The sequence below is a fragment of the Canis lupus genome, chromosome 19, assembly GCF_011100685.1.
Source record: "Canis lupus familiaris isolate Mischka breed German Shepherd chromosome 19, alternate assembly UU_Cfam_GSD_1.0, whole genome shotgun sequence".
Taxonomy (NCBI): domain Eukaryota; kingdom Metazoa; phylum Chordata; class Mammalia; order Carnivora; family Canidae; genus Canis; species Canis lupus.
In genome coordinates, this window is record NC_049240.1 from 31,635,471 (window position 1) to 31,653,124 (window position 17,654).

Here is a 17,654-nt window from a genome sequence, read left to right on the forward strand (position 1 = left end):
TTGAAAAAGCAACAACTGGAAAGTATCCTAATTTGTTCAAAGAAATGGATTTAAAGATTAGAAAATCTCAGTTAAATAAAACCAAGGTCAGATCCATCAGAATCAAATCACTGAAAGCTACACTCAAATTTCTTAAAATTTTAAAGGAGGGTCTATTTTTTAAAAAGATAAATTTCATATAGGAAAACAGTAAGTGGAATGACTGCAGAGCTTGGATCAAAAACTATGGAAGTCACTAAACAGTTAAACTACATATTTAAAGTACTAAAAAAAAAAAAAAAAAAAAAACAGCTATCAACCCAGAAGTCAATATCCATTGAAAGTATCCTTTAAGGCAACTCAAAACATCATCAAACAGGAAAATTAAGAGAATTAATTGCCAGAAGACTTGATCTACAAAAATACTTAAGAGTGGGCAGCTCTGGTGGCCCAGCGGTTTAGTGCTGCCTTCAGCCCAGGGTGTGATCCTGGAGACCTGGGATCGAGTCCCACATCGGGCTCCCTGCATGGAGCCTGCTTCTCCCTCTGCCTATGTCTCTTCCTCTCTCTTTCTCTGTCATGAATAAATAAATAAAATCTTTTAAAAAAAATACTTAAGAGTTCTTCACTTCAATGAAATTAAACCACAGGGAAATCTGAAACATCAAGCAAAAGAATGGTAAATATCTGGGTAAATATAAAAGACTACTTTCTCCTACTAAATTGTATAAAATATGCATTACTACTGAAAGTAAAACTTATAGCATGTTTGGGGAGATTTCATTCTATGAAAATTAATACATATGACAACCATAACCAAAAAAGGTAGAAGGAATAGGGAACTGTATGAATGGAAGCGTACAGTTTTACTTGAAGTGGTAACACATGAAATCTAAGTACATTGTAAAACGTAGGTATATATAATCCATACAGCAACTCGAAAAAAAAACAAAGAAAAAAGATACAACAAAATTGAATACTAAAAATACAAAGAAGGCAAAAAAGGAAGAAGAAACAAAAAACAGAAGGGACAAACAAAAGAACTTAAAAATGGAAGGACTAAATTCAATGAATTCAATAATTTCATTAAATTTAAATTAAAAGAGGGTGCCTGTGTGGCTTAGTGCTTGAGTGTCTCTGCCTTTGGCTCAGGTCGTTCGTGATCCTGGGGTCCAGGAATGAGTCCCACATTGGGCTCCCAGCAGGGAAGCCTGCTTCTCCCTCTGCCTATGTCTCTGCCTCTCTCTGTGTGTCTCTTATGAATAAAGAAATAAAATATTTGTTAAAATTTTTTAAATTAAAAGACATTGTGAGATTGCATTTATAGTCTACCAAAAAAGCACACAAAATAGAAATGGGAAGGGGAGGTAAACTTAACAAGCATTATGTCTCCATCAGAGCTCTTGGGTGACTAGGCACATTGCCATTGAACAGTAATATTTTGGAAGGCATCTTCTCTGAGCAGCAGGTCTCAATAATGGGTTTAAAATATTCACTAAGTCTTGTTTAAACAAATGTGCTATAATCCAGGCTCTGTTTTTCCATTTATGGATCACAGGCAGAGTATAATTAGCATGATTCTTAAGGACCCTAGGATTTTTTGAATGACCAATGAGCAGTGGCTTCAACTTAAAGTCATGAGCTACACTAGCGCCTAATAAGAGAGACAGCCTATCCACTGAAGCTTTGAAGCCAGGCATGGACTTCTCTCTAACTATTAAAGTTCTAGATGGGGGCAGCCCAGGTGGCTCAGCAGTTTAGCACTGCCTTCAGCCCAGGGCCTGATCCTGGGGTCCCAGGATCAAGTCCCATGTCAGGCTCCCTGCATGGAGCCTGCTTCTCCCTCTGCCTGTGTCTCGACATCTCTCTCTCTCTCTCTCTCTCTCTGTGTGCCATGAATAAATAAAATCTTTTAAAAAAAATAAAAAATAAAAAAAATAAATTTCTAGATGGCATCTTCTTCCAAGAGAAGGCTGCTTTGTCTACATTGACAATCTGTTGTTTAGTGTAGCTACCTTCAATGATTAGCTAGATCTTCTGGAATAACTGGTTACAGCTTCTACATCAGCACGGGCTGTTTCACCTTGTACCTTTACGTTATAGAAACAGCTTCTTTCCTTAAACCTAATGAAACTACCTCTGCTAGCTTCAAACTCTTCTACAGCTTCCTCACCTTTCTCAGCCTTCATAGAATTAGAAAGAGTTAGGCTTTTGCTCTGGATTAGGTTTTGGTTTAAAGGGAACGTGGTGCCTAGTCTGATCTTCTATCCATACCACTCAAATATTTTCCCTATCAGGAGTAAGGATTACTTCACTTTCTTACCATTTGTGTGTTCACTACAGGAGCAATTTAAATTTCCTTAAAGAATTTTCCTTTGCATTCACAACCTGGCTAACTGCTGCAGGAGACCCAGCTTTCAGCCTATCTCAGCTTTGGACATGCTTTCCTCACTAAGCTTATTAATCAGTTCCAACTTTTGATTTAAAGTGAGAAACAGGGCAGCCCAGGTGGCTCGGCAGTTTAACACCGCATTCGGCCCGGGGTGTGATCCTGGGGCCCCTGGGATCAAAATCCCATGTCGGGCTTGTCGGGCTCCCTGCATGGAGCCTGTTTCTCCCTCTGCCTGTGCCTTTCTGCCTCTCTCTCTCTCTCTGTGTCTCTCATGAATAATAAAATCTTAATAATAAACTGAGAAACATGGGGGCACCTGGGTGGCTCAGGGCTCAGGGCACTTAAGCGTCCAAATCTTGATTTCGACTCAGATCATGATCTCATGATCTTTGAGACAGAGCCCCACACTGAGCTCTGCATTGGATGTGGAGCCTGATTAAGATTCTCGGTCCCTTTGCCCTTCCCCCCACTCCACACTTGTGCTCTCTAAAAACTAAATGAATAACATGAGAAACAGGTTCTTTTCACTTGAACATATAGAGGCCACTGTAGGGTAATTAATTTCAATATTCTTATATTTCAGGAATAGTGAGGCCAAAGCAGAGAGAGGAAGAAAACACAGTAACAGCTGGTCAGTGGAGCAGTTAGAATACACACATTTATCAATTAAGTTCACACCTTATACAGGTGTAGTTTGTGGTACCCCAAAAGAATTACAATGGTAATATCAAAGATCACTGTAACGGAATTCTATCAGAGTACAATGTTACTGTGAAAAAGTGTGGTGAGACTATGGTGAAAGGAAGGGGGGTTTTCGGAGATGAAGAGGACTTGAAACATAAAGAAAGAATTTCTGTCCAATACAACAGGGCAGCCTACTTAGGAGAGTAGTAATTACTGCTTATCGCTCTGAGGAAAATAGAAAAGGGAAATCAAGGAAACATCTTTTGAAAACTGAAATACCTTTGACAGAAATATTTAATGTATATTATAAACTTCTAATCCAAAAAAAAAAAAAAAACTTCTAATCCTTGTTGCATTCCTTCTGTTCTTACAAATTAAATATTCAGTTAAAAAAATAACACGATAACAAATATAATAGTAATGAAAAGGTTTGAAATATTGCAAAAGTCACCAAAATGAGACACAAAGACACAATGTAAGCAAATGCTGTTGAAAAAATGGGGCCAAAAGACTTGCTCAACACAGAGTTGCAACAAACCTTCAGTTTGTAAAAAAAAAATACAGTATCAGCAAAGTGCAATAAATCAAAGTTCAATAAAATGAGGTATACCCATTATTTGAAAACTTGAAGCTAAAAAGCTATAAGAAAACTAAGATTTTTTTTTTTAAAAGGAGGCAATGAATAATTCTAGGAAGAACAAAATATATTCAAAATATACTGTTTGGCCTTCCAGTAAATTAACTTGCATAATCATAAAAAAGTAAACAATGACTTTAAGGCAGGAACTGCCAACTGCGCATATCATTCCCATTTTCTCACATTTCTTTAAAACAAAACTCCATGGGGAGCCTGGATGGCTCAGGGGCTTAGTAGTGCCATCTTCAGCCAAGACCCTCTTCAGCCAAGACCGGGGCGTGATCCTGGAGACCCAGGATCAAGTCCCACATCGGGCTCACTGAATGGAGCCTGCTTCTCCCTCTGCCTGTGTCTCTGCATCTCTCTCTCTGTGTCTCTCAGGAATAAATAAATAAAATCTTTTAAATAAATAAATAAATAAATAAATAAATAAATAAATAAATAAATAAATAAATAAATAAATAAATAAATAAATAAATAAATAACAAAACTCCAATATTGTTTGGGGTAGCAACAATTATCTAAAATACCCAGCACTGGGGTGCCTGGCTGGCTCAGTCTGTAGAGCACGTGACTCATGATCTTGGGGTCATGAGTTCAAGCCCCACATTGGCGTGGAGCCTACAATCAATCAATAAACCCAGTCCCTTCTGCACCAATGAGGGGATATGACTAAATTTTGGCCAATAACATGTAACTAGAAACTACAGAGTAGAATTCATAAACAGTGTTCCTTAAGATGGGGAAGAACACTGGCATGTGCCCTTTCTACTTCTTCATTTTCCCCTACAGTAAGCATAAAGAGTTAGAGGTTTTTGGAAAAATAGAGACAGAGTTTTCTCGACATACGAACATTTTAGGTCCCTAGTCATCTTGTGAAAGGATACAAGAGCAAACAGTCCCTATTAGGCCAGGATATAACCTAATCATATCAGGAACAATCAATCAGTGGTAAAACTCCCAGTGCCAACTCAAAAGGTAAGAATTATCTGATACAAAAAAAAAAAAAAAAAGAATTATCTGATACACATCATTATCTCTGCAGGACCTAAATCTCTCTGAGCGTTGACACAGATCAACTGGACTAGTGAACTGATGCTTGCCAGCCCCCATTACTTTGACCTGGACTCAGTCACCCTCAGAAGACTTCTGCTCCCATTCCATGCTGTAGTCCCCATTGTGCAAGATCCTTCATGAATATGTGCACACCCTTAGTTTAAAACTTCCATTTTGCTGTTCAGGAGACACTACTTTGGGAAAGATAACCAGTGTTGAAAACCCTTTCTTCTCCTACTCTTTGGCTTAGCTGTATCTTTTGGCTCAATAACCACCAAAAGGTGAACACAGTTTTGGGTAACACTGCCACGTACCTAAAAGCTGACAAGTGTGTTAGAACTCAAAAAGCTTTCTTGGATCATGAAAAGATCTTACGTATATAGCCATGCTCTCAGGGAAGCAAAGGACAAACAGGGAACCTGACTCCTTGGTAACTGTGAAGCTGCTATCCATTCCCGGACCATCAATCTCTAGAATTCCTTTAAATGAAAGAAAAATGAACTTTTAGCTGATTTATTTTTTTTAGCTCATTTATTATTTCCAGTTTCTTTTATTAGCTCTGTAATTCTGATAAACAGAAGATAAAAAGATAAATAGTAGAGGGATAGATAGATCCACAGTAACTAAAAATTATGACATAAGAATTTAGGGTGGGGTGTGTTAAAATGTAAAATGGACTAAACATTAAATCCTTATCTTGTATAATAGGAAGTCAATATAAATAATGTCCAAAATAGACTGAGGAAAGAGTGGTAAAAAATAATTATGGGGCAGCCCAGGTAGCTCAGCAGTTTAGCACCACCTTCTGCCCAGGGTGTGATCCTGGAGACCTGGGATCAAGTCCTGAGTCGGGCTCCCTGCATAGAGCCTGCTTCTCCCTCTGCCTGTGTGTCTGCCTCTCTTTCTGACTCTCTCTCTCTCTCTCTCTCTCAACCTCTGTCTCTCATGAATAAATAAATAAAATCTTTTTTAAAAAATAATTATGTTCAAAATAAAAAATATAAACCGGGGCAGAAAAATGGGAATAGATGTCTAAACTATATCCCCAAAGGTATTTGGAAACTAGTACTAAAAATAGGATGGAGGGAGCACCTGGGTCACTCAGTGGTTGAGTATCTGTTTTCAGCTCCGGTCAAGACGCGGGAATCCTGGGATCAAGTCCCGCATCAGGCTCCCTATGGGGAGCCTGCTTCTTCTTCTGCCTATGTCTCTGCCTCTTTCTGTGCATCTCCGCTCATGAATAAATAAAATCTTAAAAAAAAAAAAAAAGCGGGAGTGGATTCCAGCCGCACCAAGCAACACTACACAGCCAGCATCCCAGCCATAGCTAATCAGAAGAACACAGTTACTGCCATCAAGCTGGATGGAGCGTGGTGCACCCTAGTGGATTAGATCATCAAAAGCTAAGCAGAAGGAGTTCCAACTTGTGGCCATGAAGCTTCTACAGGCCTCTGAGGAACTCCTACTACACTGACCTGAAGAACCACTCATTCTTCCCAGGGCAGGTGAAGTTCCAGGGTGGTTGTGGCCATGGTCTGGGAAGGACTGAATGTGGTGAAGACAGGGCGAGTCTTGGGGAGACTAACTCAGCAGATTCTAAGCCAGACAGCAATCATGAGGATTTCTGCATTCAAGTTGGTAGGAACAACATTCACGGGAGCAATTCAGTAAAAAGTACACAGAAAGAAATCAGCCTATGGTTAAACCTAAAGAACTAGTTGATTACAAGTCTTGTGCTGTTGACTGTATCTATGACTAAAGGTGAACAAAGTGTCAGTCCCCTTTGGCATCAGGTGATGTGTACCTGGACACAGCTATCAGTCCAAAGACTTGAAAGTAATAGAAACAATCTTTCTTTTCTAAAACAAAGTATGAGGTAAGTAAGTACTGGCTGGACTATGACCCTGGAAGAGGAGGCTATAGAAAACTGGCCCAAAAATCAGTGAGTGGTGAGAGCCCCATCATGAAAATTCATTTCTTTGGCCTGCTAAATTTGCTGTACATTATCCAAGATCTGCAAACATGCCCACTTTTACCATGCTTTGATCAAGGTCTCTACTGAGCTAGAAGTCTTTTCATGGTTTTTCTTTGAAAATAGTTTCCTTTGAAAACAGAATCCAAAAGAATGTCTTTACTTTATAATCTTAGAATATTAACCATATGTCAGGTTACCAGAATGATTTTATGTTACCAGGTCAGAATTTGTGTTCCATGGCAACAGATTTGATGTAAAGGCCCAAAACACCACACTTCTTTTAGGAAGAAGGAAAATTTTTTAAATTGATAGTAGGTTCGTGGTCTTCATTAGGGCCTTGAAATTTTTTTAAGTTTGCAGGAGATAAAAATGTCATAGATGGGGTTTTGCTATGTTGTATAGCTTTGTTCTTAATTAGATGTTAGGGACGTCTGGGTGGCTCAGTGGCTGAGCATCTGCCTTCAGCTCAAGGCATGGTCCCAGTCCGGGGATTGAGTCCCACACTGGGCTCCCTACTCAGCGGGGAGCCTGTTTCTCTGTCCATGTCTCTGCCTCTCTCTGTGTCTCTCATGAATAAAGAAAATAATAAATAAATAAACAAATAAACAAATAAATAAATAAATGTTTGACAAGTATTTGTTTACTGTGTTGAGTTCTAATATCCAAAGGCCAACTTAGGAGTTAAGGGAACTTCCTGAATTGCTGGTGAAAAAGTAAGTCTTACACTGTCCTATGAGATAGCACCACCTAATGTGCTTTATATGATAGGATTTGACTAGTATTTACTCTACACATTTTTCAAAAGATGTGTTCTACTTAAAGATTCATTTTCAGAGTTATCTTAGAAATGCACTGAGTTTTAAAAGAATTTGAAGGGGCGCCTGGGTGGCTCAGTTGGTTAAGTGGCTGCCTTCGGCTCGGGTTATGATCCCAGAGTCCTGGAAATGAACCCCACTCAGGCCCCCTGCTCAGTGGGGAGCCTGATTCTCCCTCTTCCTCTGTGATCTCTCTGGCTCTCATTCTCTCTCAAATCAATAAAATATTTAAAAAACTAAATAAATACAAATAAAAGGAGCGTGAAGATCAAGAGAACACAAGAACAATCAGTACTGCTTTCCACAGGAAATAGGTTTCAGCAAATTCTTATTTGAAGTCTGTTTTGTTTTTTCCTTAATTGTGCTTACTGAGTTTCAGAGTATAGATAGTGAGCTGATGATGTTCTCTACAGAGGTCTACAAAATTTATTTCGCATTTGTAAGGCACAAGGTGATTTCACTAATATCAAACTAATTTAGTCTAATATGAAAATAAAAATCAAAAATAACTAAAAATACTTACCAATAAAGCCTTTGGAAACTGGATGGATAGATAGATAAGAAGGAGCATTTCATTAAGCCTTCATTATATGCTTTGTTTTGTTTGGCTTTGAAAAACTATTTAAAATTGTATGTTACTACTTAGATAAAAATGAGTAACTGAAATGTTAACTACTGAATAATTTAATCAGCTATTACAAAGATGTATCACTAACATGAAGAAATGATCTTTCCAAACAGAAGACTGGCCTTTGCCCTTCACTAATGGGAGGTGATCTCCAGAGCCCTGGAATGTTCTGCTTGACAGGAGTATCTTTATTTGCCTGGGACCTTGGTCACCTGACAGTCTAACAATATGATTTATGAGGGGGCTTTGGGCTGTATCACCTCAGTTCCAATCTCCAAAGGAACTAGAGATTAAGGGTTTTAGGTTTTAGCCTGACCTCTGGGAGAGGTTAGACATTAGGTCAGTTAGGCAGGGAGTTTATGAGCAAGCCCAGTAAAAATGAAAAAAGGCTTGGGGGAAGACTCCCTGGTTGGGAACAGACTTTGTATATTGTCACATATGGTGGTTAGGAGAAGGTGATGTCATCGATGACTGCATGGCAGAAGAGGACTTGAAGTTCTTGGTTTTAACTGCCTAAATTCTCCCCAATGCAGTTCTTCCCTTGGCTGATCTTAATTTGTATCCTTCATCTGTAATAAGCTATAACCATGATTATAACAGCTCTCAATAAGTTCTGTGAATCCTTCTAACAAATTACTGAAACTCTGGGTGGTTTTAGAAATCTTCCAAACCTGCAACTGATGTCAGATGTAAGAGCAGTTGAGTGGACACTGTGCCCCTAAACTCTGCACTTTGGCTGATTCTGGGTAACTAAAGAAAAAGGACAGAAAAGAAGATAAAGGGCAAGAACAGATGTTACATTTCTAAAGCACCTTAATAGAATCCTTATTGGCTGTCTTATATACGTTCATTCCATCCTGATAAACTTAATAGATGATATTATTTCTACCTTATATATAAGGAAATTATATATATAAAGGTCAAGTAAGTGGGACAATGTCTCAGAGCAAGTATTTAATAGGTCCAGGATACAAATCTAGCCTTTTGAATTCCAAGGCTCATGCACTTCTCATTATACAATGCTACATATCTACATCACAATACTTCCTTTATCAATTATTCATGGTGTTTAGTCTTAATTTTGACATCACTATATGCTTATGTAATCTGTGTGGGGTAGTCTAATAGCTAAAAGCCAGGACCAGATCTATGTAATTCTTTGTAGAACTAACAGACTTCTATTCAGGTTATTCTTTTCCTTTTCAAAAAGATTTTATTTATTTATTTGAGAGAGAGACCAAGCGAGAGCAGAGGGAGAAGCAGACACAAAGAAGGAGAAAAAGTGAGACAGAGTCTCAAGGAGACTCCATGCTGAGTGCAGAGCCTGACGCAGGGCTCAATTTTATGACCTTGAAATCACAACCTGAACCAAAACCAAGAGTTGGACACTTAACTGACTGAGCCACCCCGGTGCCCCCCAGGGGACTCTTGGTCCCACAGGGGACTCAGAACAAAGAATTATCCAAAAGGAAGATAGGGATTGGCAATGGTGAATCAGAGAAGTCATGTGACATACCTATATAGTAACAACTACATCTCTATGGTCATCAACACCATTCTAATGAATATTAAAAGCAAAGTTTTAGCACAGAAACAGAACTATGACATATCTTTTCTCAACGAACAGGACACAAGTAGCTGAAAATGGCATGCTATTCAATTTCAGGAAAGATACAGAGCAAAATGGAGATGGATGACCCCAAGCTAACCACTTAGTTTCATCAAATTAATTATGGTCTTAAACTGTGGCCTTGACAGACAGCCCATACAACTCAGTACAATACAAAAAACCAGTAAGATGGCAAAAACATTTAAATGATTATTCCCTCAAATGATATGAAATAAGGTCCTAGGGCAGCCCAGATGGCTCAGCGGTTTAGCGCCACCTTCAGCCCAGGGCGTGATCCTGGAGACCTGGGATCAAGTCCCACATCAGGCTCCCTGCATGGAGCCTGCTTTTCCCTCTGCCTGTGTCTCTGCCGGCCTCTCTCTCTCTCTCTCTCTACTCCCGTCTCTCTATCTCTCATGAATAAATAAATAAAATCTTTTTTTTTTTAAAAAAAAGAACTGATTAGCCAAAGTTTCTCTAATAGTAAGTGAGCCCAGACCAAATAGGGTTAAGATGCATCTCAAATGTAGCAGATGACTTCCGAGTTGAAATCTTCTAATATAACAAACCTGATGGCCCACATGCCTAGGAATTCATCTTTGGAAAACAAGCACCATTTTATCCCCTTCATCAAATCAATATACCTCAGACTAACTAGATTTTATAGGGTGCATACATTCACCATTATCATTTACCATTATTTTTTTTTTTTTTTTTTTTTTTATGATAGGCACACAGTGAGAGAGAGAGAGGCAGAGACACAGGCAGAGGGAGAAGCAGGCTCCATGCACCGGGAGCCCTACGTGGGATTCGATCCCGGGTCTCCAGGATCGCGCCCTGGGCCAAAGGCAGGCGCCAAACCACTGCGCCACCCAGGGATCCCTCATTTACCATTATTAACTGAGATCTGAGTTCTTCTATTTGGTTCAAATGAATTTTTTTTTTTTTTAGTTCAAATGAATATTGAACAAAGAACCCAGCCAGCAATATACTAAATATCTTTTTTTTTTTTTAATTTTTATTTATTTATGATAGTCACACAGAGAGAGAGAGAGAGGCAGAGACATAGGTAGAGGGGGAAGCAGACTCCATGCACCGGGAGCCTGACGTGGGATTCGATCCCGGGTATCCAGGATCGCGCCCTGGGCCAAAGGCAGGCGCCAAACCGCTGCGCCACCCAGGGATCCCAATATACTAAATATTTCAAATCAAAATCCACTATTATATAATGAGTTATATTTTCTCATTTTAAAATCATCAGAATTTTCAGTTCTTGTCATAATGAAGTAGCTAAGGTTGCAATAGTCTCCTGCTATAATAAACCTCTATAAAAGCTGGACCAAATATACAAAAAAAACAAAAAGGCCTATTTGCAGGCCTTAGACAATAACAAACACGGCACTAATGATCCTTGATAGAAGAGAATCAGATAAATCAAATCCCATTTTCACAGTGGCTTTCTCTAAGCAGTGTGGCAGTCTTGCTGGAAGAGAAAACTACAATTAATGTTTGGGACTGCTAAGGTAGCTGGATTTAGGGGGCAGATTATTAGAGAGGAAAGAGACAGAAAAAGTTACAAAAATTGATATAAAAATTCCCTGCTGGGGGAAACCTGGGAGACACAGTCAGTTAAGCATCAGACTCTTGGTTTCAGTTCAGGTCGTAATGTGAGATGGAGCCCTGTGTTGGAATCTGTGTTGAGCACGGAGTCTACTTAGAGTTTCTCTGTCTCTCTCTCTCTCTCTCATATAAATAAATCTTTAAAAAAAAATCCCCTCTGGTTCTCATCTGCCTGCTGGCGGCACATACAAAGGTTAGACTCCTAGGAGCCTAGGAGAGATTAGTTACTGGGGGGCTGTTAACTAAACAAATATTTCAGACCTTGCACAATTTTGAATAAATGAAACACAAACTAACCAGAGGAGAGAGAGAGATCTTAATGAATACCACAGGCATTTGTGAGACCCTAGATAATCCAAGCCCTAGGAGTAAAAACAACATTGAAATAGAGGTACCTTAAGAAAGCCTAAAACTAAGCCTCACAGGATCAAAGTGACCCAATGGCAATTCAACCACCTGCCAGAATAAAATGAAATTTTATTTAGAGGAAGATAACAATCCACAGCTTCTACAACATGGGTCAGTAAACCTTTCCTGAAAAGAGCCAGAAGGTAATTTTACGTTTTGAAAGTGATATCTCCAGCGCATATTCTCTTAAAACAACAAAAATCTTTTATAAAGTAAAAAATCATTCTTAGCTCAAGGACCAAACAACAGCCACCAGGCTGTATCTGGCCCATAGGCCAGTCTGCTGTCCACTACTCCACATTACACTCACAATATCCATCATACAATGCAAAATTAGTACATATGTGAGGCAGGAAAAGTGTTTGATAATCAAGAAACAAAGCAGTCAACAAAAACAGACCTAGGAGTGATCTACATATTGGTCTTATGTAAGAGCTTCAAAATAACTATGACAACATATTAAGACAACAGAGTCAGAATACAGAAAATAAATTAGAATGATCTATTTCAACAAGGAATTAGAATCTATGAAAGCCATCACACAGATATTCTATTAACTACAAAATATGTGAAATAAAGTAACTCCTTAAGTAAGTTTAATAGAATAAGCACAGGGGGAAAAAAAACAGAATTAGTACATGCAAAGACAGATTAAGAGCTATTCAAAGGACAGGAAAAAATTATAAGCAAAATAGAACATATGTTAGATGTAGGATGTAGTCAAACAATCTAATATATATGTAACTAGAATACAGAAGGAGAGAAGAGAAAATGGGTCAGAAGCAATATTTGAATCTTAAAGGATGAGAACTTTTCAAATGTTTTAAGAGATTAACCTACAGATTCAAAGAGGTCAATGAATACCAAGCAGGATAAACACACACATACAAAACGATATATACTTATAAACAGGTGACTAAAAATCAAGAGAGAAATCTTAAAAACAAGAGAGGAAAGGACCTCTCTTGTGTCCTTCAGGAAAGCAAAGAGTGAAAGATGACTTCTTAAGAGAAACTATGAAAGCTGGGACCCCTGGGTGGCTCAGCAGTTGAGTGTCTGCCTTTGACTCAGGAAGCGATTCCAGTTCAGGGATCAAATCCCACATCGGGCTTCCTGCATGGAACCTGCTTCTCCCTCTGCCTGTGTCTCTGCCTCTCTGTGTCTATCATGAATAAATAAAATCTTAAAAAAAAAAAAAAAAGAAAGAAAGAAAGAAAGAAACTATGAAAGCTAATGAAGTGGCATCTTTAAACTACTGAAGGAAAAACCTATCAATACAGAATTCTATACTCTGCAAAAATATCCCACATAACGAGGAATAACAAACAACAAAAAGTTGGAAGAATCTGTCGTCAATAGGACCTTATTTAAAAAATAATAAAAGAGGTTCTTTAGGATGAAGGGAAAGGATTCTAAATAGAGGCATGGATATGTAGGAAATGAATAGCTGCAGAGAGAACAGATATAAAGGTAAATATAACACACTACTGATTGTTTAAAGCAATAACAACATCTTAAAAGGTTTATAACATATGAGGGGGATGTTACAATATGTAATAATAACAAAAAAGAGGCAACTAAATGGATTTAAACTGTTTTAAGGTTTTTATATTTGGGAGGGAACATGCTGAAAGTATTAAAGGTAGACTTTAAAAGTAAAGACACATTTTGTAATTTCTAAGGTCATCACTAAATGTCTGATATTAAAAGATTTACCCAGAAAAGCTCATAGAGGAAATACAGTAGAGTTAGAAATATTTAAAGGGGGCACAAGAGAATCTTTTTTTTCTTTTTTTGGTGAGGGAAATATTCAATGACATAATCTTTTGGTGGTTCCATAGATGTATACATATACAATCACTGAGTTTTATACCGAAGATTTATGCATTGTACAGGATATATCATACATATTATAATAAACCAAAAAAAATCTACATGTAATTTCCAAGGCATAGAAAAACTGAGCTACAGTACCTTTCTATTTTTGTTTTAAGATTCATTCATTCATTCATTCATTCATTCATTATAGACATAAAGAGAGAAGCAGAGACACAGGAGGAGGGAGAAGCAGGCTCCATGGGAGCCCGACACGGGACTTGATCCTGGGACTTCAGGATTGCACCCTGGACCAAAGGCAGGCGCTAAACCACTGAGCCATCCAGGGATCCTCTGCAGTACCTTTCTAAACAGAATCCAACATATCTCCCCAAAAACTTAACGGCTTATAGCCATTATTTTTTCACAATTATTTTTTCTCATAATATATACTGGATTCTCACTAATTCAGTCATTAAATGGGCATGATGAAACTCACAATTTTATTTACTATACAACTGCCAAGATAATAAATACCTAATTCTCAAAAATGTAAACTTAACAATTGTTTCCTCTTTACTTTTTAAGAATAAATTGGCATTTTTACAATTTCTATGTACATGTATCTTTAATCTATTTTGCCAGGAAACACATTAGGTTTTGGAAACAGTACATAGAACAAAAATATAATATATAAAACAATTAGCATATTGCTATTTTATGGAATAATATTTTTCTAAGAAAATATCTGGAACTACAGAATAAGTTAAATCTATTAAATCACAAGCAATAAAAGAAGATTCAACCTTTTTGAATGTATAATGTGAGTCAGACAAAGAAGCATTTCAAAAATATTCTCATTTTATTTTATTTTATTTTTTTTAATATTCTCATTTTATTCTGAGTATCCTATACAAGGCAAATGTTATTCTGTCTTAACAAATGAAGAGTCTAAAATACAAAAAGGTAGAGAAACTTGTGTATAATCACAAAGCTAGTAAGTCTTCAAACTAAAGACAAATAACTATTCGGGAAATCTCTCAATAGAAGTAAATGTCATTATCAGTAATAAACTTATACATGACATAGAACTATATATACATCACAAAATATAACAGAATGAAAGAAAAAGCACAAGAAATAAGATAACCTTAACTGTACATAACTAGAAATCTGATTGATAAAGAGTTTTCCAGTGCTTAATAGAATATAGTTTAGGGAAAAAACATTTTAAGTTTCAAAGATCTATGACATACTGCAATGTCTGAATTTTCAAACACTATGGTAATTGGCAAATTATCATATCTTTTTGCACTAAAGGTGACCAGCAGCACTTTAACATGTGATTTTACTTGAAAAATCTTGGTAAATAGCAAATTCTCCTTCAGGATAAACACTGTTGAAAATCAATCTGAGACATGTCAAGGTTAAATGAGGCAGACTGGAAACAAGTGTTTGCTTAAAACACTCTAAAGTAATAGTGAAAAAAATAAATAAACAAAGTAACAGTGATGGTAGTAATGAAATTGAGTCTATACAAGTAACAGTCTCTTCCATGACCCTCCTTCCAGTACAAATCACTGTAAGAACCAAAAATTTAAAGATGACCCAGTAAGATTCTGGACTCCGGGACAGTTGCTGATTCATCTTTACTGAGCTGAAAGCAGGGAAATCTACATAAGTGCAAGTCTACCTATTGAAGAGTTGAGAGCTCTCTAGTCCTTTTCTCTCACTCAGTTCTAAGAAGACCCAGCAAGGCTCTACAAACTTCAGGTAGATGACAAGAGGATTTCTCTCCAGGGAAAGGAAATACTGAACTGTAATCAAGTATTATTACATAACTCTTTTGTTTATTGAAAAGATAACAGGGTATCTATGTATGGGGGCGGGGGCAGGAGAAAGTATAAGAGATCTAAAGTCATCCTTCAAACCCAATACAAAATATGAAAAGCAAAAAGAGGCAGACAAAACAGGAAATAATATAAGCATGTTTCTTAGAACCACAGTAATAAATATGAAAGATAAACTGAATGTGTTGAATATTTTTTTTTCTAAGGCAGAAACCTGCTAGTTTTTGTTATAACATTTTTAAACTATTTGGTTTTTTAAATTGTATACATGAGGGGCTCAACTGGTTGAATGCCAGACTCGCGGTTTCAGCTGAGGTCATGATTTCATGGGTTATGGATGGAGCCCCACGCTGGGCTCTGTGCTCAGCACAAAGTCTGCCTGAAAGATTCTCTTCCTCTGTCCCTCCCCCAATCACTCTTTCTCCCTCTAAAATAAATAAATTTTTAAAAAATCTTGGGATGCCTGGGTGGTACAGTGGGTTAAGCCCCCAACTCTTGGTTTCAGTTAGGGTCATGATCTCAGGGTCATGAGATCAAACCATGAGTCAGGCTCAACATGGAGTCTGCTTGGGATTCTCTCTCCCTCTCACTCTGTCCCTCCTACTTGTGCTCTGATTCTCTCTAAAATAAAAAATTAAAGCTTTTTAAAACTCTTAAGTTGTACACATAAAGTAAGTTTCAGGGTCTCTGGGTGGCTCAGTCTGTTGGGTGTCTGACTCTTGATTTCACCTCAGGTCATGATCTCAGGGTCATGAGACCCAGTGCTGGGCATGGAGCTGGCTTAAGATTCTCTCTCAGGGAGCCTGGGTGGCTCAGTCAGTTGAGCATCAGACTCCTGGTTTGAACTCAGGTCCTGATCTTGGGGTTTTAAGATCAGGCCCGTGTTGCGCTCCACCCTGAGCATGGAGCCTGCATGGGATTCTCTCTCCGTCTTCCTCTGCCCCCCAACCCCTCACTTGTGCTCTCTAAATCAAAACAAAACAAAACAAATACAAAAACAAGTATGTTTCATTTTGCTAAATCCCCCATCCTTATACGCCTTTAGTTTTCCATCTCAATCCATATCCACCTGCTAACCTCACCTTCGTAATTTGGTTTATACTACCAATTTGGTGAACATATTATTTAACAGACAAAAAAAAAGCATAAGGTTTAGCCAACTAAATATTCACCAGCCCAAATTATCACGTAACTAAAATATGTATTAGTTAAATTTCACTTTATTTCAAGAGAAGAAAAGTCGATGATTTATAGCATCTTTTGTTAACAACTGAGGTACTGGTATCACCAAAAAATTATCAGTTATTTTTAAGTACAAAAAGATATATAACAAAGAAACGCACTCGAGAGAAGAACTTTAGCACTTTTAAGATAATTTTATTTCCAGGATGCCTGGGTGGCTCACCAGTTGAGCGTCTGCCTTTGGCTCAGGGCATGATCTCAGAATCCAGGATCAAGTCCCACCATCAGGTTCCCTGAGAGGAGCCTGCTTCTCCCTTTGCCTATGTCTCTGCCTCTGTCTCTCATGAATAAATGAATAAATCTTAAAAAAAAAAAAAAAAAGATAATTTCATTTCCAAAAAGTGAATTGAGGGAGGAGCATCTGGCTAGCTCAGTTGGTAGACTGTATGACTCTTGATCTCAGGGTCATGAGTTCAAGCCCCACATTGGGCATGGAACCTACTTAACATAAAAATTTTTTAGAAATAAAAAAATAAATGGAGATCCCTGGGTGGTGCAGTGGTTTGGCGCCTGGCTTTGGCCCAGGGCGTGATCCTGGAGACCCGGGACTGAATCCCACATCGAGCTCCCGGTGCCTGGAGCCTGCTTCTCCCTCTGCCTGTGTCTCTGCCTCTCTCTCTCTCTCTCCCTGTGACTATCATAAATAAATAAATTTAAAAAAATTTTTTTAAAAAGTAAACGGAGGGAAAATTAATGTGGACAAAAATAAAAGCCAAATAAATTAAATGAAATAAAGGAACTCCCTGAATGCATAATGTGTGAATAAATTCCCCTTCCACTGATCCTGAGTGTGACTTTATAACAGCACTGACAAACAGAATATGGTGGTAGTGACATTATGTGACTTCCAAAGCTGGATCACAAAGGCAATATGGCTACAACCTGGCTCCCACTCTCTCTGTGGATGCTCACCTTTGTAATACAGCCACTGTGCTATGAAAAAG

General features: G+C 38.0%; 1 protein-coding gene across 11 annotated transcripts in view; it reads right to left on the reverse strand.

Moving 5' to 3' along the window:
* The window catches only part of PTPN4 (protein tyrosine phosphatase non-receptor type 4), a 208,998-nt gene that overhangs the window by 141,832 nt on the left and 49,512 nt on the right, over positions 1-17,654 (reverse strand). The window lies entirely within an intron of this gene.